Source organism: Heptranchias perlo, unplaced genomic scaffold (genome assembly GCF_035084215.1).
Source record: "Heptranchias perlo isolate sHepPer1 unplaced genomic scaffold, sHepPer1.hap1 HAP1_SCAFFOLD_199, whole genome shotgun sequence".
Lineage (NCBI taxonomy): Eukaryota > Metazoa > Chordata > Chondrichthyes > Hexanchiformes > Hexanchidae > Heptranchias > Heptranchias perlo.
In genome coordinates this window covers 389,234-412,797 of record NW_027139215.1, presented here as the reverse complement: position 1 = coordinate 412,797, position 23,564 = coordinate 389,234, and the positions used below count along the sequence as shown (strand labels likewise).

General features: G+C 45.7%; 1 protein-coding gene and 1 non-coding gene across 2 annotated transcripts in view; one reads left to right on the top strand and one right to left on the bottom strand.

The window, feature by feature from the left end:
• LOC137309988 (zona pellucida sperm-binding protein 3-like) overlaps window positions 1–23,564 on the top strand; it is a 117,653-nt gene that overhangs the window by 79,654 nt on the left and 14,435 nt on the right. The gene's annotated exons all lie outside the window — the stretch shown is intronic.
• Window positions 7,154–7,225, bottom strand: trnah-gug (transfer RNA histidin (anticodon GUG)). The gene has a single exon. It is a non-coding gene; the product is annotated as a tRNA-His (tRNA).

Below are 23,564 nucleotides of genomic sequence, written 5' to 3'. Positions count from 1 at the left end.
TTTTCAATCTGTATTAACGACTTGGATGAAGGGACCGAGTGCAATGTGTCCAAGTTTGCTGACGATACAAAGCAAGATGGGAAAGTAAACTGTGAGGAGGACACAACGTGTCTGCAAAGGGATATAGACAGGTTAAGTGAGTGGGCAAGAAGGCGGCAAATGGAGTACAATGTGTGGAAATGCGAGGTTATTCACTTTGATGGGAAGAATAAAAGAACAGAATATGTTTTAAATGGTGAGAAATAATTAAACGTTGGTGAAATTAAAAAGGAAATTAGGAAAGCAAAGAGAGGGCATGAAAAAATACTGGCAAGTAAAATTAAGGAAAACCCAAAAATGTTATATAAATACATAAAGAGCAAGAGGATAACTAAGGAAAGAGTAGGGCCTATTAGAGGCCAAAAAGATAACCTATTCGTGGAGGTGGAAGACGTGGGAATGGTTCTCAATGAATAATTTGCGTCTGTCTTCGCAAAAGAGGGGGACGATGCAGAGATTGTAGTTAAGGAGGAGGAATGTGAAATATTGGATGGGATAAACATAATGAGAGAGGAAGTATTAAGGGGTTTAGCATCTTTGACAGTAGATAAATTGCCAGGCTCGGATGAAATGTATCACAGGCTGTTGAAAGAAGCAAGGGAGGAAATAAGGGAGGCTCTGACCAACATTTTCCAATCGTCCCTGGCTACAGGCATGGTGTCGGAGGATTGGAGGACTGCTAAAGTTGGCCGTTCTTTAAAAATGGAGAAAAGGACAGACCCAGTAAATACAGGCCAGTCAGTCTAACCTCGGTGGTGGGCAAATTATTGGAATCAATTCTGAGAGACAGCATGAACCGTCATTTCGAAAGGCACGGATTAATCAAGGACAGTCAACATGGATTTGTTAAGGGAAGGTCTTGTCTGACTGACTTGATTGAATTTTTTGAGGAGGTGACAAGGAGGGTCGACGAGGGTCGTGTGTTTGACGTCGTCCACATGGATTTTAGCAAGGCTTTTGACAAGGTCCCACATTGCAGACTAGTCAAAAAAATTAAAGCCCATGGGGTCCAAGGGAAAGTGGCAAATTGGATCCAAAATTCGCTGAGTGGCAGGAAGCAAAGGGTTGACGGATTGTGACTGGAAGGCTGTTTCCATTGGGGTTCGCAGGGCTCAGTACGAGGTCCCTTGCTTTTTGTGGTATATATTAATGATTTAGACTTAAATGTAGCGGGCATGATTAAGAAGTTGGCAGATGATACAAACATTGGCCGTGTGGTTAATAGTGAGGACGAAAGCTGTGGAATGCAGAAAGATATCAGTGGACTGGTCAGGAGGGCAGACAAGTGGCAAATGGAATTCAATCCAGAAACGTGTGAGGTAATGCATTTGGGGAGGTCAAACAAGGCAAGGGAATACACAATAAATGGGAGAATACTGAGAGGTGTGGAGGGAGAGAGAGACCTTGGAGTGCGTGTCCACTGATCCCTGAAGGTAGCAGGACAGGGAGATAAGTTGGTCAAGGAGTCATACGGGATACTTTCCTTTATTAGCCGAGGCATAGAATATTAGAGCAGGGAAGTTATGCTAGAACTGTATAAAACACTAGTTAGGCCACAGCTTGAGTGCTGTGCACAGTTGTGGTCACCACATTACAGCAAAGATGTGATTGCACTTGAGAGGGTACAAAGGAGATTTATGAGGATGTTGTCAGGACTGGAGAATTTTAGCTATGAGGAAAGATTGGACAGGCTGGGGTTGTTTTCTTTGGAACAGAGGAGCCTGAGGTGTGGTTTCATTGAGGTGTATAAAATTATGAGGGGCCTGGATAGAATGGACAGGAAGGACCTATTTCCCTTAGCAGAGGGCCCATTTAGCAGGGGATTGGTCGGAGGATTAGAGATAAACTGAGGAAAACAAAATTCACTCAGAGGGTGGTGGGGTTCTGGAACTCACTTCGTGAAAGGGTGGTAGAGGCAGAAACCATCATCACATTTAAAAAGTACTTGGATATGCACTTGAATTGCCGTAACCTAAAGGGCTACGGACCAAGTGCTGGAAAGTGGGATTAGGCGGGGTGGCTCTTTTACGACCTGTAGAGACATGATGGCCTGAATGGCCTCCATCTGTGCCATAAATTATCCATGTTTCCATGTTGATGTTCATTTTGCTGTCTTGTACATGAAATACAAGAAGTTAACATGCAGGTACAGCAAGCAATTAGGAAGGCAAATGGTATGTTGGCCTTTATTGCAAGGGGGTTGGAGTACAAGAGTAAGGAAGTCTTGTTGCAATTATACAGGGCTTTGGTGAGACCACACCTGGGGCATTGTGTGCAGCTTTGGTTTCCTTATCTAAGAAAGGACATACATGCCTTAGTTGTGGTGCAATGAAGGTTCACTAGATTAATTCCTGGGATGAGAGGGTTGTCCTATGAGTGGAGATTGCGTAGAATGGGCCTATACTCGCTGGAGTTAAGAAGAATGAGAGGTGATCTCATTGAAACATGAAAAATTCTGAGACGGATCGACAGGGTAGATGCTGAGAGGCTGTTTCCCCCGGCTGTGGAATCCACAACTAGGGGTCTTAGTCTCAGGGTAAAGGATCAACCATTTAGGACTGAGGTGAGGACGACTTTCTTCATTCAGAGGGTTGTGAATCTTTGGAATTCTCTATCCCAGAGGGCTGTGGATATTGAGTGTATTCAAGTCTGAGATCGATAGATTTTTGCACTCTAAGGGAATCAAGGGACATGTGGATCGGGTGGGGAATGTGGAGTTGAGGTCGAAGATCAGCCATGATCTGAGTGAATGGTGGAGCAGGCTCGAGGGGCCGCATGGCCTCCTCCCGTTCCTATTTCTTATGTTCTTAGAATGTGGAACTCGGTACCACAAGGAATAGTTGAGGATACCAGCATATCTGCATTTAGGGAAAACTAGACAAACACATGAGGGAGAAAGGAATAGAGGATATGTTGATAGGGTGCGGTGAAGAAGGGTGGGAATGTGGAGCATGAACACAGTCATGGAACATTTGGGCAGAATGGACCGTTTCTGTGCTGTAAATTCTATGTAATTCTACTATAGACAAGTTAATAGAAGGTGCAGACAGTTGATAAATTGAATTTAATGTGGAAATTATGAGATAATATATTTTATGAGGAAAAACAAGGAATGGAAGTGCACACTCAACAGAACGGCACAGACGCTGTGAATGAACATAGAGACCTCGCGTTTCAAATATATATTCCATGAAAGTGCAGATCCAGGTCGATAATGCCCATCTCCAACCTCCCTTTCCTCTCCAAAGTCCTTGAACGTGTTGTCGCCTCCCAAACCCGTGCCCATTTCAACCGCAATTGCATGTTTGAATCCCTCCAATCAGTTTTCCGCCCCTGCCACAATACTGAAAAGACCCTTATCAAAGTCACAATTTACGTCCTCTGTGACTGTGACCGTGGTGAACTATCCCTCCTCATCCTTCTCGACCTGTCTGCAGCCTTTGACATGGTTGACCACACCATCCTCCTCCAGTGTCTCTCCTCCGTCTTCCAGCTGGGTGAAACTGAGCTCGTCTGGTTCCATTCCTATCTCTCCAATCGTAGCCAGGGAATCAAATGGAATGGCTTCTCTTCCCGTTCCTGCACCATTACCTCTGGAGTTCTCTAAGGATCTATCCTTGACTCCCACCTATTTCTCATCCACATGCTGCCTCTTGCGATATCATCCGAAAACATAATGTCAGGTTCTACATGTACGCTGATAACACCCACCTCGACCTCACCACCTGTCTCGACCCCCCCACTGTCTCTGATTTCTCACACTGCTTTTTCAACATCCAGTAATGGATGAGAAAAACATTCCTCCAACTAAATATTGGCACAAACTCCGTTCCCTCGTCACCGACTCCATCCCTCTCTCTGGCCACAAATAAATAGACCATCATGAAATGTTCACAGTCCGTTTCTTGAGCCTTCTCCTTCGTAGAAGAATCTTTTAAAATCCTCGCACAAGTAACCATTGAACTTAATGTCTTGTTTTGCGGTATGTTCTAGATTGTTCCAGGTCAGCATTGTAATAATTCGGGGTAGTTGAAAAGTGGGATCATTATATTAAATCTCGATATTTATCACAGCCCCGCCCCCCAAACATTCAAACCACCGTTCAGGAGGAGAACCCCTCTGCTCGCTGACCTACATTGGCTCCCAGTCCACCAACATCTCAAATTTTAAATTCTCATCCTCGTGTTCAATTCCCTCCATGACCTCGCCCCTCCCTATCTCTGTAACCTCCTCCACCCCGACAACCCTCCGAGATCTCTGAGCTCCTCCAATTCAGGCCTCTTGCGCATCCACGATTTTCATCGCTCCACCATTGGCGGCCGTGCCTTCAACCGACTGGGCCCAAAGCTCTGGATTTCCCTCCCTAAACCTCCCCGCCTCGCTACCTCTCTCTCCTCCCTTAAGTCACTTAAAACCTACCTCACCTGTCCCAATATCTCCTTATGTGGCTCCGTGTCACATTTTGTTTGATAATCGCTCCTGTGAAGCGCCTTAGGACGTTTTACTCCGTTAAAGGCGCGATATAAATGCAAGTTGTTGTTGTTGTTGGGGTGGAGAAAGGGTTTTCTTGCTTCTTATGACTCTTTTCAATCTCTCTATTTCTTTCCTTTCTCGGACTCTGTTTTCCGGGTCTGTTTACTGACACACATTACAATCTGTGTCACTCGGTGTCTAACAATGTGAGGCAATGTGTTTTATTCCCGCTGTGTTATCTCTCTGGCGGTTTGCTGATAAATGTTTAACTCGCGGCCTGTTCCCGTTAATGGTCACAATCAGTAACAGACAGACAGAGCGTGTCTGACCGCCCTGAGATGTGGAAAAGGCATCAGTTTAGGACAAATGCATCAAATCAAATGTTCATCGGGCACCGAGAGAGACAAAATCCAGAGAGAAAGGCAGAAGGAAATAGAGAAATAAAAGCTAAATACAGACATCCTTGATGTCTCTCTATTCCATCCCCAACCGTTCAGTGTCGGGTAAAAATGTCAGTGCAAATAAATGTTTGAGAATCGGCCCAAAGAAGAAGAAACAAAATAACCCAAAACTGCTGAAACCCGGGATCTTTAGATCTTCAGTCTAACGCTCTCCCAACTGAGCTATTTCGGCCCCACATCAAACTGGCCTTTGGGTCATCCTGTTGGAATAAAATATAACCCCGGGTGGAATTGCCCCTCCCGCTCATTCCTCACTTCGGGAGAATGAGACCGACCATCAAGGAGAGATTTTCTGATACTGTCGGTGAATCTCATTTATATTAAACATTCCTTGAACTCTCTGCCGGGGGGATTCAGAGCTGGGGTTCGCCATGAACCAGCTTCCCCTCAATTCCCAGCTTTATCAGTGAATCGACCAACAAACGCTCGACAGAGCTCAGGTTATATCAATAATAAAAACAGAAAATGCGGGAAACACTCAGCAGGTCAGGCAGCATCTCCAGCCGGTACTGAGTTAGCTGATCTCACGAGGTGTGCTACTGAGCCACGGAGCAAGAAAAGCCGAGGCTCAGTCCAGGGCCTGAGCCGAGTGAGCTGACTCAATGTGTTCCTGGTAATTTTCATCAACATCTTTGAATGTGGCAGCACAATTTGTTCAAGCCGTTAAAACAGCATATGTTTCCTTGGCTTAATAATAGAGAAATCGAGTACAAAAGCAAGGAAGTGATGTTAAACGTTTTCAATCATTGTTCAGGCCTCATCTGAAGTATTGTGTCCAATTCTGGGCACGATCATTTATTAACGATGTCAAGGTCTTGGAGAGGATGGAGAGATTTACCAGAATTATATCAGGGGTGGGGTTTAGTTGTGTGGAGAGACTCGAGAACCTGGGATTGTTCTGCTTCGAGCAATGAAGGTTAAGGGTAGAAGTAATCCACGTGTTCAAAATTAAGAGGGGTTTTGATCGAGTAAATAAGGAGAAACTTCACCCACTGGCGGGAGGGTCGGCAACCAACGGACGCAGATTTAAGATAATTGGTAAAAGAACTAGAAGGGAAATAAGGAGATTTTTTTGACACAGCGAATTGTTATGATCTGGAACGCACTGCCTTAAAGGATGGTGGAGCTCGATTCAATCGTAACTTTAAAAGGAGAATTGGATAAATACTTGAGTATCTCCCCACAGATACTACCTGACCTGCTGAGTGTTGCCAGCGGTTTCTGGGTTTATTTTTGAGCTTTCACTCTAGCAGTTTTCCTGACAACCTGCAACTTGCCTCAAGGGCGCAGCTTCAAGCACAACTTTCTTGTGCTCTTCTCACACACAAGATCGCACTTTACTTTCCGACACACGCGCTTTAAAATCTGCCGTTTCCGCACACAGCGTCCTGCGCCACGAGAATTTGAAAGACCTTTCGCTCATGGCCTGTAATCGCTCATTTTCCCCCACAGGCGCTCTTTACATTTATCCTCTACTCGATTCAATCGCACGCTTCAACAGAACTATTAAGATCAAGGCGGAACACTTCCGATCTTACTGCACCGCCCCAACTTGCCAAATGTGCACCTTTCAACCGCCATTCGCAGCTCTGCAGCGCTGCCCATCACTCACGCAACTCAACTGCTGAGAGAAAAGAGCCAACAAGCATCAAAACAAAAACCAGTTCTTCAGTTACCATCCCCTGGATCACAAGATTCCCCAAGTAAATTGCGTGAACATTCGGGCGGCTGTCTTTCCAGAGACCAGCCCTGCTTTCGTCGTGTTTGTCTGTCGAGCGGTCACGCAGATCGAAATGTGTCGACTGGTTTCACGGCACAAATGAACATTGGTGTGAATGGGACATGTGCCCAATAGAAACAGCGTTCGGAGCAGAACAAACTTAAAGGCGTGAGATCGTGAAAGTGAATGTTAGAGTCGGCAATGCCGCAGGAAAGTGTTCATGAAATGGGAGGAGGAAAGGAAAGGCGGCCTATTGACTGTGGAAGGAAGAAAAAGCTGGGAGAAGAGGTGGGTTTGAACTGTGGAACATCAAGTACAGGCATGTGAGAGTGCTGGGATTTGATGGAATAAATAGGTTTTCGCCACCAACAAAAAATGTTTTTCTCATGTGTTCAATATTGAGAAATTGTTGCATTATATTCGCAAGCGCGGGAGAGAATAAAAGAAGCAGCGCACACTATGCCGTGACTCGGATTCGAACCGAGGTTGCTGCGGCCACAACGCAGAGTACTAACCACTATACGATCACGGCGGCACACGTCAGTCAGTGAGTTTTTGCCCGAACTATTTACGTAGCGAAACGTCCCAAGGCGCTTCACAGGAGCGTTTTTAAACAATATTTGACACCGAGCCACAGAAGGAGATATTAGAAGCAAAATACTGCGGATGCTGGAAATCTGAAATAAAACCAGAAAATGCTGTAAATAATCAGCAAGTCAGGCAGCGTCTGTGGAGAGAGAAACAGAGTTAACTTTTCAGGTCGATGACCGTTGGTCAGAAATGGAAAAAGTTGAAGATTAAACAGTTTTTAAGCAAGTCCAGCGTCAGGAAAAGGGATGGGGGAGGAAGGGGAGGGGAGGAAAGAACAAAAGGGAAGGTCTCTGATAGGGTGGAGGGCAGGAGTGATTAAATAAAAAAAGGGGTGATGGTGCAAGGCAAGGAGGGTGGTAATGGGACAAGTAAAGAAACAAAAGATGGGTCTCGAGGAGCTGTAAATGGCAAAATTTGAACCACAATCAGCACTTGCTGTCCGAAAAAATGTGATCAGTGTTTATGATCTGAAGTTATTGAAATCAATGTTGAGTTCAGAAGGTTGTAAAGAGCCTGATCGAAAGATGAGGTGTTGTTTCTCGAGCTTATGTTGAGTTTCATTGGAACGGAGTAAGAGGCCGAGGACAGAGAGGTCAGAGTGGGAGTGGGACGGGGAATTAAAATGGCAAGCGACCGGAAGCTCAGGGTCACGCTTGTGGACTGAGCGGAGGTGTTCAGCAAAGCTATTACAAATAAATCGCTGTTTCACCTGGAAGGAATGTTTGGGGCCCTGGAAGGTGGGAAGGGAGGAGGTGAAAGGGCAGGTGTTGCATCTCCTGCACTCGCATGGGAAGGTGCCGTGGGGAGGAGAGCGAGTGTTGGGGGTGATGGAAGAGCGGACCAGGGTTTCCTGGAGGGAGCGGTCCCTTCGGAAGGCTGAAAGGGGAGGGGAGGGGAAGTTGTTTGTGGTGATGGTGGAAGTGGCGGAGGATGATACGTTGAATGTGGAGGCTGGTGGGGTGGAAGGTAAGGACAAGGGGACCTACCGTGGTTCTGGGAGGGAGTGGAATGGATAAGGACAGAAGTGCAGGAAATAGGACGGACACAGTCGAGGCCAAGTCAACTGCAGTGGAGGGGAATCCTCTGTTGAGGAAAAAGGAAGACATATCAGAAGTAGTGTTGTGGAAAGTGGCATCGTCAGAACAGACGCGACGGAGAAAGAAAAACTGTGAGAATGGGATAGAAACAGCGGTCGTAGCAGAACAAATAAGATCGTGAAAGTGAATGTTAGAGTCGGCAATGCCGTAGGAAAGTGTCCCTGAAATGGAAGGAGGAAAGGAAAGCCGGCCTATTGATTATGGAAGGAAGAAAAAGCCTGGAGAACAGACCGTTTTGAACTGTGGAACATCAAGTCCAGGCATGTGAGAGTGCTGGGATTTGAAGGAATGGATAGGTTTTCACCAGCAACAAAAAAAATTTCTTTCATGTGCTGAAGATTGATTTCTTGCTGCATTCTATTCACAAATGTGGCAGAGGACAAAAGAGGTAAACAAAACTGTACTGCAACTCGGATTCCTGCGACCACAACGCAGAGTATGGACCAGGATACGATCACGGCGACGCACATCAGCTGTGGCAGTCGTGCCCGAACAACAGCAATGTCGCGCACGGTGCTGGTTGGAAAAGAAGGATGTTTGGTGATGTGGTTAAAGTGTTAAGCACTTTAAATTCTGGCAGCGGTGGGATCGGAACCCATATCCCTTCAGAGACTGGAGTTTTAATCCAGCGCCTTAGATCGCTCGGCCACGCTACCAGTTGATTATATTTCCTCATAATTTGCTATCTAATGATTGAAATGCGGCTTTCTTGCTTTTTGACCTTTGAGTCGAGGATTTTCCATTGAACGAATAAAATAAATGGGCTTTCTGAGCAATGTTCATGCGACGAGGTGACCGAGTGGTTGAGGTGATGGATTCCTAATCCACTGTGCTCTGCACGCATGGTTTTTATCCTATCCGCGCCATTATTACATTTACCGTTTGATGTGTTGGTTCCTTCCTTGTCTTCATCCAGAAGTCCTGGGCCTCGGTCCAACCCGAAGCCACGGTGGATGAATTTTGCATTGCTCGCTGAACTCTGCTCAAATCTGCAAAGTCCTGAGGTGTTGCGAGTGTAAGATGTGAATAACGTGAAGTATCAATCAAAGTGCACAATGACACCCCGGGAAAGCGAGGATCTCTCCACAGATACTGCGATTTATTTATTAATCCAACTGTCTTTTGCGAAATGACCGAATGTGTTTATTTATATATCTGTATGGGTAAGGAAAACCCCATTTTGATCATTTCCAGGAACCAGTCAAGTACATAAATTAGTTTGTCAAACTCAAAGCAACCGCTGGGATTTGCTGATTGAAAATTTCAATGGAAATTGAGACCGTCACGAAGTATCGGAACAAATATACCCGCTGGGGTTTCGGGGTTGTTATCGGTTTATTGATATCACTGAGGAACCCATTTTAAACTAGGTGTAGGTGCAAATCTAACGATGGATTTCAAATTTATCACCTTAACCACTGCTTTGTTAAAATCGCAATGAGTGATCGCTCGGTAACACACCGTGCATCCAGCCCCCAACCCGTCTCCGTTCAATCATGTTCTGAAAGTGACAATCACCTGTTTAATTTTTTCTTCTGTTCTATTTTTCTCTGTAGTTTTGTAAGAAGAAGCGAGCCGAAGACATAAAATTAAAAGATGGTGTCTTAAAAATGCTTCCCCCCTGCCGGGGAATTAAACCCCGGACTAAGATGGGGCAACTCACCACGATAAGAGAGAAAGAAAGAACGAAAGAAAGACAGAGTCAGTTGTCGTTGTCTAACAAAGAGATGGAAATGTAAAAGATTCTTTCTCGAGTGGCCCGTGGAAAATGAAACAAACTGTCATCAAGGAAATAGTGAAAAGAAATGCACTGATACATGAAGCATGTCTAACGCCATCTGGGATGAGTGCACAGTCAATGAAATAGTTCCTCGTTAGTATAGTGGTGAGTATCCCCGCCTGTCACGCCGAAGACCGGGTTTCAATTCCTCGACGGGGAGATTAAACTTTCGCCGCCTTTAAAAGCTTTTTCTCTCATTCATCTCCAATATTGGATGCGGAATATACAGTGTAAAACTGACTCGGAGTTTCCCACTTTCCCCAATTTAATTTCACTGATATTCCAGCGGTTTTAAAATCTGCTCTCACCTTCACTCTTCACCTCGATGTTCGACTGGCTTCTGTGATGGTGGGGATTTCTGGAGGAGGCCGAGATAGATCATCCACTCGGCACTTCTGGCTGAAGACGGTTTCTAAAACTTTGCACTCACACGCTGGGCTTTACCATCATTGAGGATGGGGATGTTCATAGAGCCTCTTCCCATTAGTTGTTTAATTATCCACCATCATTCACAAATGGGTGTGGCAGGACTGCAGAGCTTTGATCTGATCCGTTGTTTGTAGGATCGTTTAGCTCTGTCTACAGCATGCTGCTTCCACTGTTTGTCAAGTAGTCCTGTGTTACTTTAAGGTTATTGGTGTGTGTATATGTCTGTGTGCGAGTGTTTATGTAGCTCGGAATGTGTGTGTTTGTGTATGTGTGAATATGACTATGTCTGTCTCACTTGTTATATGCGTTTCTGAGTGTCCCTCTCTTTCTTTCTATCTGTCACTTTTAACCTGCTCCCCAAATAATTTTTCTCTGGACCTTGACTAACAAAGAGATAGAAAGTAAGTCTTCTTTCAACAGTGGCATGTGGAAAGTTAATCAAATTGTCATCAAAGAAGTAGTTAAAATAGATTCACTGAAACATGCATCCTTTTCATTGCTGTATGTGAGATATTTCATGTCTGCGCCTGTTCCGAGACCTGTCTCTCTCTGTTTCGGGCTGGTGACAGCGCGATTCTGCGTTTCATTTCTTGCCCATCATTGTGGTTCTCACATCGAGCTGAAGCGTGAGGCAGAGAGCAGATTTTTAAAATCGCTGTGAAATCAATTTGTGGAAGTGGGAAAGGCCGAGTCAGTTTTTCATTGTATTTTCAACATCCAATATTGCAGATAAATGAAAGTGAAGCTTCGAAAGCAGCAATAACCTCCTCGTCGTGGAATTGAACCCCGGTCTCCCGCGTGACAGGCGGGGATACTCACCACTATACTAACGAGGAATTCGTGCAGACATTTGCCGTATATTCACCACAGATGCTTCACGTTTCAGTGAATCTGTTTGAACTGTTCATTTGATGACAGTTTGTTTCACTTTCCACGGACCACTGTTGAAAGAAGAATTACCGACCACTTTTCCATCTCATGTTGGATCATGATGTGGGTAACGCGGGAGAGAGTGAGACAGATCTTCTCAGGAAAATATAGAAAATATGAGGCACATACACAGACAGACAGACACAGAGACACATATACATGGATTGACTCAGAAATACTGAGAGTCAGAATATGGATAATTTGGCTGATTTTTGTTCCATTTCTGTCGTAGATTTCGTGAAATCTTGCAGATCAATTAAAATGAGCATAAAACTCGAGGTCCTCAATGCTGTGGAATTTTAATTCACTTAAGAATTATTAATTCTACAAGAAACTTGTTGAATTTTGAAACGCAGAGATGAAACAGGTTGATGAATGACGGGATCTGAAGTCTGTCAGATTTGAACCTGCGCGGGGGAAATGAATGAATTTCGAATCTGTCACCTAACCCACCAGTTAGTAAAAATCACAATTGCTCTGCATCCAGTCCTCAAATAGTCTCCGTACAATAATATTCTGAAAGTGACAATCACCTGTTTTTTTGCTCTGTAGTTTTTGTTTAGGAAGAAGGTCGGCGAAGACATAAAATTAAAAGTTAGCGTCTGAAAACTGCTACCTCCCAGTCGGGGTATTAAACCCCGGACTAAGGTGGGGCAACTCACCACGATAAGAGAGAAAGAAAGAACGAAAGAAAGACAGAGTCAGTTGTCGTTGTCTAACAAAGAGATGGAAATGTAAATGGTTCTTTCAAGAGTGGCCCGTGGAAAATGAAACAAACTGTCATCAAATAAATAGTTAAAAGAAATGCACTGATACGTGAAGCATGTCTAACACCATCTGGGATGAGTGCACAGTAAATGCAGCAGTTCCTTGTTAGTATAGTGGTGAGAATCCCCGCCTGTCACGCGGGCGACCGGGGTTCAATTCCCCGACGGGGAGATTAAACTTTTGCCGCCTTTTAAGGCTTTTTCTCTCATTTATCTCTAATATTCGATGCGGAATATACAGTGTAAAACTGACTCAGAGTTTCCCACTTTCCCCGATTTAATTTCACTGATATTCCAGCGGTTTTAAAATCTGCTCTCAGCTTCACTCTTCACTTCGATGTTCGACTGGTTTCTGTGATGTTGGGGATTTCGGGAGGAGGCCGAGATGGATCATCCACTCGGCACTTCTGGCTGAAGACGGTTTCTAAAACTTTGCACTCACACGCTGGGCTTTACCATCATTGAGGATGGGGATGTTCATAGAGCCTCTTCCCATTAGTTGTTTAATTATCCACCATCATTCTCAAATGGGTGTGGCAGGACTGCAGAGCTTTGATCTGATCCGTTGTTTGTGGGATCGTTTAGCTCTGTCTACAGCATGCTGCTTCCACTGTTTGTCAAGTAGTCCTGTGTGACTTTCAGGTTATTGGTGTGTGTATATGTCTGTGTGCGAGTGTTTATGTAGCTCGGAATGTGTGTGTTTGTGTATGTGTGAATATGACTATGTCTGTCTCACTTGTTATATGCGTTTCTGAGTGTCCCTCTCTTTCTTTCTATCTGTCACTTTTAACCTGCTCCCCAAATAATTTTTCTCTGGACCTTGACTAACAAAGAGATAGAAAGTAAGTCTTCTTTCAACAGTGGCATGTGGAAAGTTAATCAAATTGTCATCAAAGAAGTAGTTAAAATAGATTCACTGAAACATGCATCCTTTTCATTGCTGTTTGTAAGATCTTTCATGTCTGCGCCTGTTCCGAGACCTGTCTCTCTCTGTTTCGGGCTGGTGACAGCGCGATTCTGCGTTTCATTTCTTGCCCATCATTGTGGTTCTCACATCGAGCTGAAGCGTGAGGCAGAGAGCAGATTTTTAAAATCGCTGTGAAATCAATTTGTGGAAGTTGGAAAGGCCGAGTCAGTTTTTCATTGTATTTTCAACATCCAATGTTGCAGATAAATGAAAGTGAAGCTTGGAAAGCAGCAAGAACCTCCTCGTCGGAGAATTGAACCCCGGTCACCCGCGTGACAGGCGGGGATACTCACCACTATACTAACGAGTAATTCATGCAGACATTTGCCGTATATTCACCACAGATGCTTCACGTTTCAGTGAATCTGTTTGAACTGTTCATTTGATGACAGTTTGTTTAACTTTCCACGGACCACTGTTGAAAGAAGAATTACCGACCACTTTTCCATCTCATGTTGGATCATGATGTGGGTAACGCGGGAGAGAGTGAGACAGATCTTCTCAGGAAAATATAGAAAATATGAGGCACATACACAGACAGACAGACAGACACACATACACATGGATTGACTCAGAAATACTGAGTCAGAATATGGATAATTTGGCTGATTTTTGTTCCATTTCTGTCGTAGATTTCGTGAAATCTTGCAGATCAATTAAAATGTGCATAAAACTCGAGGTCCTCAATGCTGTGGAATTTTAATTCACTTAAGAATTATTAATTCTACAAGAAACTTGTTGAATTTTGAAACGCAGAGATGAAACAGGTTGATGAATGACGGGATCTGAAGTCTGTCAGATTTGAACCTGCGCGGGGGAAATGAATGAATTTCGAATCTGTCACCTAACCCACCAGTTAGTAAAAATCACAATTGCTCTGCATCCAGTCCTCAAATAGTCTCCGTACAATAATATTCTGAAAGTGACAATCACCTGTTTTTTTGCTCTGCAGTTTTTGTTTAGGAAGAAGCTCGGCGAAGACATAAAATTAAAAGTTGGCGTCTGATGAATGCTTCCTCCCCGTCGGGGAATTAAACCCCGGACTAAGGCGGGGCAACTCACCACGATAAGAGAGAAAGAAAGACAGAGTCAGTTGTCGTTGTCTCACAAAGAGATGGAAATGTAAAAGGTTCTTTCAACAGTGGCAAGTGGAAAATGAAACAAACTGTCATCAAATAAATAGTTAAAAGTAATGCACTGATACGTGAAGCATGTCTAACACCATCTGGGATGAGTGCAAGATCAATGTAACAGTTCCTCGTTGGTATTGTGGTGAGTCTCCCCGCCTGTCACGCGGGAGACCGGGATTTAGTTCCCCTACGGGGGGTTTAAACTTTCGCCGCCTTTAAATGCTTTTATCTCCAATATTGGATGCGGAATATACAGTGTAAAACTGACTCGGAGTTTCCCACTTTCGCCAATTTAATTTCACTGATATTCCAGCGGTTTTAAAATCTGCTCTCAGCGTCACTCTTCACCTCGATGTTCGACTGGCTTCTGTGATGGTGGGGATTTTGGGAGGAGGCCGAGATGGATCATCCACTCGGCACTTCTGGCTGAAGACGGTTTCTAAAACTTTGCACTCACGTGCTGGGCTTTACCATCATTGAGGATGGGGATGTTCATAGAGCCTCTTCCCGTTTGTTGTTTAATTATCCACCATCATTCACAAATGGGTGTGGCAGGACTACAGAGCTTTGATCTGATCCGTTGTTTGTGGGATCGCTTCGCTCTATCTGCAGCATACTGTTTGTCAAGTAGTCCTGTGTTACTTTCATGTTATTGGTGTGTGTATGTTTGTGTGTATATGTCTGTGTGTGAGTGTTTATGTAGCTAGCATGTGGGCCTCCATTTTTACAGCTTTTTTATTTTAAACTCTTGGGGGTCTCGATTCCTGGGCCTTCTCCTTCACACCACATGAGAGGAGGCGAGAAGGCCCGAAACAGCAGGTAAATGCCTTTTTCGCACAGCTTGTGGGCCCGGAGGAGCAGGAGTGCTTCCCCCTGGCCCAACAAGCCAACCGGCCGTGATCCCACACAGGCGATCGGCCGACCCCCTCCAAATCAACGACACCCCTGCACGAGCGACAAACCCCATGATCTCCGACCCCCGCGATGACCCCCAACCCCGACCCCCGATGACTGACTCGCCGATGCCTCCGATGACTGACCCACCCATGACCTCATGACCCCCGTGACCCCCCTCCCCGATAAAATCTTGCCCAATGGGTTTGATTCCCGTTGTGTTATCTCTCTGTCGGTTTGCTGATAAACGTTTAACTCGCGGCCTGTTCCCGTCAATGGTCACAAGTAGGAACAGACAGAGCGGGTCTGACCGCCCCGAGATGTGGAAAAGACATCAGTTTAGGACAAATGCCTCAAATCAAATGGTCTCCCGGCACCGAGAGAGACAAATTCCAGAGAAAAAGGCAGAAGAGAAAAGAGAAATAAAAACTCAATAAAGACACTATCAATATTTCCCATTATTGATGCCTGTCTATTTCTTCCCCAACCTTTCTGTGCCGGTTAAAATTTCAGTGAAATAAATGCGAGAATCGACTCAAAGAACGAGAACAGAGCAACAAAAATCACCGAACACAGAATCAAACCCAGAGACCTTTAGATCTTCAATCTCACGCTCTCCAAACTCAACTATTTCGACTCCACAGTAAATTGGACTTTGTGACATCACCTTGGACAAAAATATAAACCGGGTGGAATTTCCCCTCCCGCTCATTCCTCACTCTGGGGGAATGGAACCCGGTCAGATCTCGGAGCTCAGGTTATGTTCATGTTCAGCTGATGATATCTTAATATTATCTTGTGTTTGTCCTCATTTAATCAGGTTCATGGGCACTTTCTTCCATCATCCCTTCTCCCTGAAAGGAATGTGGTGCAGCGGTTGCCAAATTTAACAGGAAAAATCAATTATCGCCCGCTTTTCACAGGAGAAGAAACTCATCCTGGAGATTCACGCGGAGCAATTTCCCAAATAATGGTCCCGCCCGGGATTGAATCAGAGACCTTTCATGAGTGATGTAAACATGATAACCGCTGCACGAGGGAAACCACTGCTCAATTTAAGGCATCGTGTGCCTTCTCCGTTAAACAACTTCTGTCCCACACTTAAAGCTCTCATTCCATCTCTTTCTCAAACATTTCACTGATCAAAACTTCACAAGTCACAGAGGAAAAAGACTTAATTTCAAAATCATTAAACTCCCGAAGGAGCTGCGGGGACAGACTGAGCGGTGTCACTGAGTACAGAGATACAGAGAGACACCAGCAGAGGGAGGTAGAGAGCGGTGTAACTGAGTACAGAGATACAGAGAGACACCAGCAGAGGGAGGTAGAGAGCGGTGTAACTGAGTACAGAGATACAGAGAGACACCAGCAGAGGGAGGTAGAGAGCGGTGTAACTGAGTACAGAGATACAGAGAGACACCAGCAGAGGGAGGTAGAGAGCGGTGTAACTGAGTACAGAGATACAGAGAGACACCAGCAGAGGGATGTAGAGTGCGGTGTAACTGAGTACAGAGGTACAGAGACACACCAGCAGAGGGAGGTAGAGAGCGGTGTAACTGAGTACAGAGATACAGAGAGACACCAGCAGAGGGAGGTAGAGAGCGGTGTAACTGAGTACAAAGATACAGAGAGACACCAGCAGAGGGAGGGAGAGAGCGGTGTAACTGAGTACAGAGATACAGAGAGACACCAGCAGAGGGAGGTAGAGAGCGGTGTAACTGAGTACAGAGATACAGAGAGACACCAGCAGAGGGATGTAGAGTGCGGTGTAACTGAGTACAGAGGTACAGAGACACACCAGCAGAGGGAGGTAGAGAGCGGTGTAACTGAGTACAGAGATACAGAGAGACACCAGCAGAGGGAGGTAGAGAGCGGTGTAACTGAGTACAGAGATACAGAGAGACACCAGCGAGGGAGATCGAGAGCGGTGTAACTGAGTACAGAGATACAGAGAGACACCAGCAGAGGGAGGTAGAGAGCGGTGTAACTGAGTACAGAGATACAGAGAGATACCAGCAGAGGGAGGTAGAGAGCGGTGCAACTGGGTACAGAGATACAGAGAGACACCAGCAGAGGGAGGTTGAGAGCGGTGTAACTGAGTGCAGAGAGACAGAGAGACACCAGCAGAGTGTCCAGGAAACCAACCTTTTATCTGAAATCTGAGGCGAGATATAAACTGCACAGAGTAGAGGAAGCATTACTGTGTATCTAACCCGTGTTGTACCTGCCCTGGGAGTGTTTGATTTGACAGTGTGGAGGGAGCTTCATTCTGCATATAACCCGTGCTGTACCTGTCCTGGGAGTGTTTGATGGGGCAGTTCAGATGGAACTTTAATCAGTCTCTCCACATAACTGAAGTCCCTCATCCCTGGTACCATTCTAATAAATCTCCTCTGCACCCTCTCTAAGGCCTTGACATCCTTCTTCATGTTTCGTGCCCAGAATTAAACACAATACTCCAGCTGAGGCCTCACCAGTGTTTTATAAAGGTTTTGTATCAATTCCTTGCTTTTGTATTCAATGCCTCAATTAATAAAGCAAAGGGCCCCATTTGCTTTTTTAACTGCCTTCTCAACTTGTCCTGCCACCTTCCAAGATTTGTTTAACTACACCCCCAGGTCTCTCTATTCCTGCACTCCCTTTAAAATTGTGCCATTTCGTTTAAATTGCCTCTCCTCATTCTTCCTACCAAAATGTATCAATTCACAATTCTCTGCATTAAATTTCATCTGCCCATTTCACCAGTCTGTCTATGTCCTCCTGAAGTCTGTTACCATCCTCAACATTGTTTATTACATTTCTGAGTTTCCTGTCATCTGCAAACTTTGAAATTATACCCTGTACTCCCAAGTCCCGGTCATTAATATATATCTAAAAGAGCAGTGGTCCTAATACCGAGCCCTGGGGGACACCACTGTATACTTGCCTCCAGTCTGAAAAACAACCGTTCACCACTACTCTCTGTTTTCTGCTCCTTAGCCAATTTTGTATCCATGCTGCCATTGTCCGTTTAATCCCATGGGCTTCAATTTTGCTAACAAGTCTATTGTGTGATACTTTATCCTCCCTTAATCTCTCCCTGCATAGAAACTCCCCGACCCATATTCATGGCCACCCCCTCGACCTTGCCATCTCACGTGGTCTCTCTTCTCCTGATCGTGTCAATCATGGATAAGGCCATCTCTGATCACTTCCTTGTATCCCTCTCCACCCACATGGAATCAGAGAATCATAGAAAGGCACATCGAGTCCTTACCGGCTCCATGCAAGATCAATCCAGCTGGTCCCCCTCCCCCAATGCACATCATAGAATGAACTCAGGAATCCCACGCCACTTTCTATGAGCGGTATCAGGCTGCGGTTATGGTGCAGACCGGGACCCAGGGCTGAGGCTGTGGTCATCAGTTACTCTGGGAGTGGCACAGTCGGGTTCATGACTCGCCGGGGGTGAGAGTAACACCAGAGAGTCAGGCTGGTGTTTAGAAGGGTGTGGGTTCCAGCTCCAGTTCCAGGACTGGGACACATGATCCAGACTGACTGTGTCGTGCTGAGAGGGAGCTGCATCGTGAGAGGTGCTGTCCTTTGAATGAGGTGTTTAATGGGGGTCCCTTCTTTCTGCTCCGAGGTGTAAAAGATCCCGTGGCAATTTGTGAAGAGCAGGGAGTTCACCTGGTGTCCTGGCCAACATTCTTCCCTCGACCATCAGCACCCAACAAACAGGAGATCGGCTCAATATCTCATCACTTTTTGTGGGATCTTGCTGTACACAACTTGTCTGCTACCTTCTCTTAAAAACGATAGTGACTGATCTTGAGAGAAGTGCGTTGGGATGTCCTGAGGATGTGAAAGGTGCTATACAAATGCAAGTTCCTTGTTTCTCACAGGGGGCCGTGTCTCGTTCCTCGTCTCATTGAGACTCTCAGTTAATTGGTCCGTTCTCTGCGCAGATGGGGCCCGACTCACTGAGTGTTTCCCGAATGTTCTGTGTGTGTTTCACTCAGACTCGGGCTTTACAGTAAATAATAAAAGGACTGTAGTCAAACACTTGGCCATGAGCTGCTGCCCAACCTGTCGTGACATTGTTGCTTGCTTCCCTTCAGTTTTTGGTGCACTGTTGCCTCATTTCTCAGTGTGATTGTGGGACTGACACAGAAGTGAGAGAGAAAGCAGCAGCCACAGCCTGGACTGCAGGCAAATTGGGAGGCTGAAACTAAAAGTTAACTATTCCCACACCGGGAATCGAAGCCGTGCCGCCTGGGTGAAAACCAAGAATCCTAACCGCTAGACCACATGGGAACTGAAATAAAACACCAGCAGGAAGGGCACTGAGACTACAACCGGAAAGTTAACGGACGATTCAAAGGAGGTATTCACAATTATGAAAGGTTTTGACAGAGTGTGTAAAGAGAAATTGTTTCCAGTGATGGAATGGTTAATAACCAGAGGACACAGATTTCAGATAAATTGAAAGAAATCATTGGGGGATTTGGAGAGATTTTTTTACACAGCGAGTTGTTGTGATCTGGAATGCACTGCCTGAAAGGGAGGTGGAAGCAGGTTCAATAGTAACTTTCAAAAGGGAATTGGATAAATAGTTGACGTGTAATAAATTGCAGGGCTGTGGGGAAAGAGCCAGGGAGTGGGACTAACCCACTTCCTTCTGTGTTCATCCCTGGAAAAAACCCTCCCCCAGGTCACTTACAACGGCACTTTCAAATTCCCAACTCTCTGGACTTTGTCCCTCCATTCACCACGACATTTCTGCAGCTACTGATTTGCTCAATCACACCCTCACCTCCACCTTTGACGCCCTTGTACCCATTAAAGCCATCACTCTCCCTCACCCTGGTCAATCCCACTGGGTCTGCCCTCATTTCTGCTTCCTTAAGTCCAAGGGACACAGCTTTGAAAGTTTATGGTGGACAACTGCTTTGGCCATTCATCGCCAAATCTGGCTGGACCACATAAAGCACTATCGGGTCCTGTCTCCTCTGACAAAACTGCTCACTATTCCAGGATCATCCTGGAATGTAAAGATAACTCCCGACTTCTCTTCTCCACTACAAACCATCTTCTTAAACCCCACTCCCCTCACTCCTCCACCCTCAACTCCAACAAAAAGTGCGAGGAGCTCACGGACTTCTTTGTCACTGAGATTGAGACCATCCATTCAGCTGCCTCTGCCGCTCCCCTCCCTTCCCCGAGCTCAACAAGTTTCTCTCCTATCTCCCCTCATGCCCTCTCTGAGCTCATCTTGACCATGAGACCCACCTCCTGCTCCCTCGACCCTATTCCCAACAATCTGCTGACCACACAACCTCCCTTCCTGGCCCCATGTTAGCTGACATTGTTAATGGTCTCCTCTCCTCAGGTACTGTCCCCCTCCCCATCAAATCTGCCGTCATCACTCTCCTTCTCAAAAGACCCACCCTTGACCCCTGTGTCCTTGCAAACTACCACCCCATCTCCCACCTTCCTTTCCTCTCCAAAGTCTTGTCACCTCCCAAATCCATGTCCATCTTTCCCACAACACCATGTTTGAATCCCTCCAATCAGGTTTCCACTCCTGCCACTGTACTGAAACGGCCCTTGTCAAAGTCACAAATGACATCCTCTGTGACTGTGTAGAGGGAGATTTAATCTTGATCGAACCCTTGATGCACCTGCCCCCGGAATGTTTGATGGCACAGTGTAGAGGGAGCTTTACTCTGCCATGTACGATACAGTATCAGTCTGTGATGGAGCAGAGCCCTGCTCTTTAATAGAAATCATTCTTTCGATGAGCCACGGAGCCCCTAAAGCAGCCTCCGAGACCCAAAGTCTGATTTCCATCCCACAGTTCCAGCAGTTAGCGAGGGCTGGGCCACGTTAACAGCAGCTCTCTGTTCCTGGTCTGGAGCTGAGGTGTTGTGTATTGTCCCTGACACAGGGACCAGACGGTGAGCTGCTGGCTCCTATTGTTCTGGGATCATTCCCTGCTGCTCTGTTCTCACCTCTTCACTGGGTCTCAGATTATTACCAGCCATCTTCCTGATCAATAAACAATCGGCAGTCTGACCGCGGAGATTTGAAATGTGTGAAACATTTCATGTGTCTCATCCCTCTCCCTGGACACAAATAAATCGGCCATCATGAAATGGTCACAGTCCGTTTCTTGAGCCTTCTCCTTCTCAGAAGAATCTTTTAAACTCCTTGCTAAAGTGACCATTGATCTTAATGTCTTGTTTTGCGGTATGTTCAAGATTGTTCCAGGTCAGCATTGTAATAATTCGGGGTAGTTGAAAAGTGGGATCATTATATTAAATCGAGATATTTATCACAGCCCCGCCCCCCAAACATTCAAACCACCGTTCAGGAGGAGAACACCTCTGCTCGCTGACCTACATTGGCTCCCAGTCCACCAACATCTCAAATTTAAAATTCTCATCCTCGTGTTCAAATCCCTCCATGACCTCGCCCCTCCCTATCCCTGTAACCTCCTCCACCCCTACAACCCTCCGGGATCTCTGAGCTCCTCCAATTCAGGCCTCTTGCGCATCCACGATTTTCATCGCTCCACCATTGGCGGCCGTGCCTTCAACCGACTGGGCCCAAAGCTCTGGATTTCCCTCCCTAAACCTCCCCGCCTCTCGACCTCTCTCTCCTCCCTTAAGACACTTAAAACGTACCTCACCTGTCCCAATATCTCCTTATTTGGCTCCGTGTCACATTTTGTTTGATAATCGCTCCTGTGAAGCGCCTTGGGACGTTTTACTCCGTTAAAGGCGCGATATAAATGCAAGTTATTGTTGTTGTTGGGGTGGAGAAAGGGTTTTCTTTCTTTTTATGACTCTTTTCTATCTCTCTATTTCTTTCCTTTCTCGGACTCTGTTTTCCGGGTCTGTTTTCTGACACACATTACAATCTGTGTCACTCGGTGTCTAACAATGTGAGGCAATGTGTTTTATTCCCGCTGTGTTATCTCTCTGGCGGTTTGCTGATAAATGTTTAACTCGCGGCCTGTTCCCGTTAATGGTCACAAGCAGTAACAGACAGACAGAGCGTGTCTGACCGCCCTGAGATGTGGAAAAGGCATCAGTTTCGGACAAATGCATCAAATCAAATGTTCATCGGGCACCGAGAGAGACAAAAACCAGAGAGAAAGGCAGAAGGAAATAAAGAAATAAAAGCTAAATACAGACATCCTTGATGTCTCTCTATTCCATCCCCAACCGTTCAGTGTCGGGTAAAAATGTCAGTGCAAATAAATGTTTGAGAATCGGCCCAAAGAAGAAGAAACAAAGTCACCCAAAACTGCCGAAACCCGGGACCTTTAGATCTTCAGTCTAACGCTCTCCCAACTGAACTATTTCGGCCCCACTGTAAGCAGTACTTTTGCGTCATCCTCTTGGAATAAAATCTAACCCCGGGTGGAATTGCCCCTCCCGCTCATTCCTCACTTCGGGAGAATGAGACCGACCATCAAGGAGAGATTTTCTGATCCTGTCGTTGAATCTCATTTATATGAAACATTCCTTGAACTCTCTGCCGGGGGGATTCAGAGCTGGGGTTCGCCATGAACCAGCTTCCCCTCAATTCCCAGCTTTATCAGTGAATCGAACAACAAACGCTCGACAGAGCTCAGGTTATATTAATAATGAAAACAGAAAATGCGGGAAACACTCAGCAGGTCAGGCAGCATCTGTGGAGAGAGAAACATCCTTTCAGGTCGATGACCTTTCATTAGAACTCTCTCCACAGATGCTGCCTGACCTGCTGAGTATTTCCAGCATTTTCTGTTTTTACTTCAGATTTCCAGCATCTGCAGTATTTTTCTTTTGTTTTACAGCTTGTATTAATGTTCTGCTGATGATATCTTAATATTATCTTGTTTTTGGGCCACTTTAATCAGGTTCATGGACAAATTCTTTCATCACCCCTTCTCCCACATCGCTTCTCTCTCTCATTCATTCTTTTCTCCTTTCAATCCAGAAGAGGGCGGGAATCAGAGCTCACCCCCCGAACCCTCCGCACACAGACCCCCGTCTACCACCCCGTGTGATCCAAGAGACAATTCAATACATTACACTCTGTATAAACACAGAAAGCTGACACACCAGGGGAGATCGCACGGTGTTGGACACGGAGTGCAATAAACTGAAGTGTTTATAAAAAGTTACAGATCACAACCCGTGTCTCTCTCTCTCTCCGCCCTCCCGGCCTGTGCTCTGTCATCTGATCTCACTCAATGTGTTGCTGATCATTTTCATCAACATCTTTGACTGTGGCAGCACAAGTTGGTGAAAC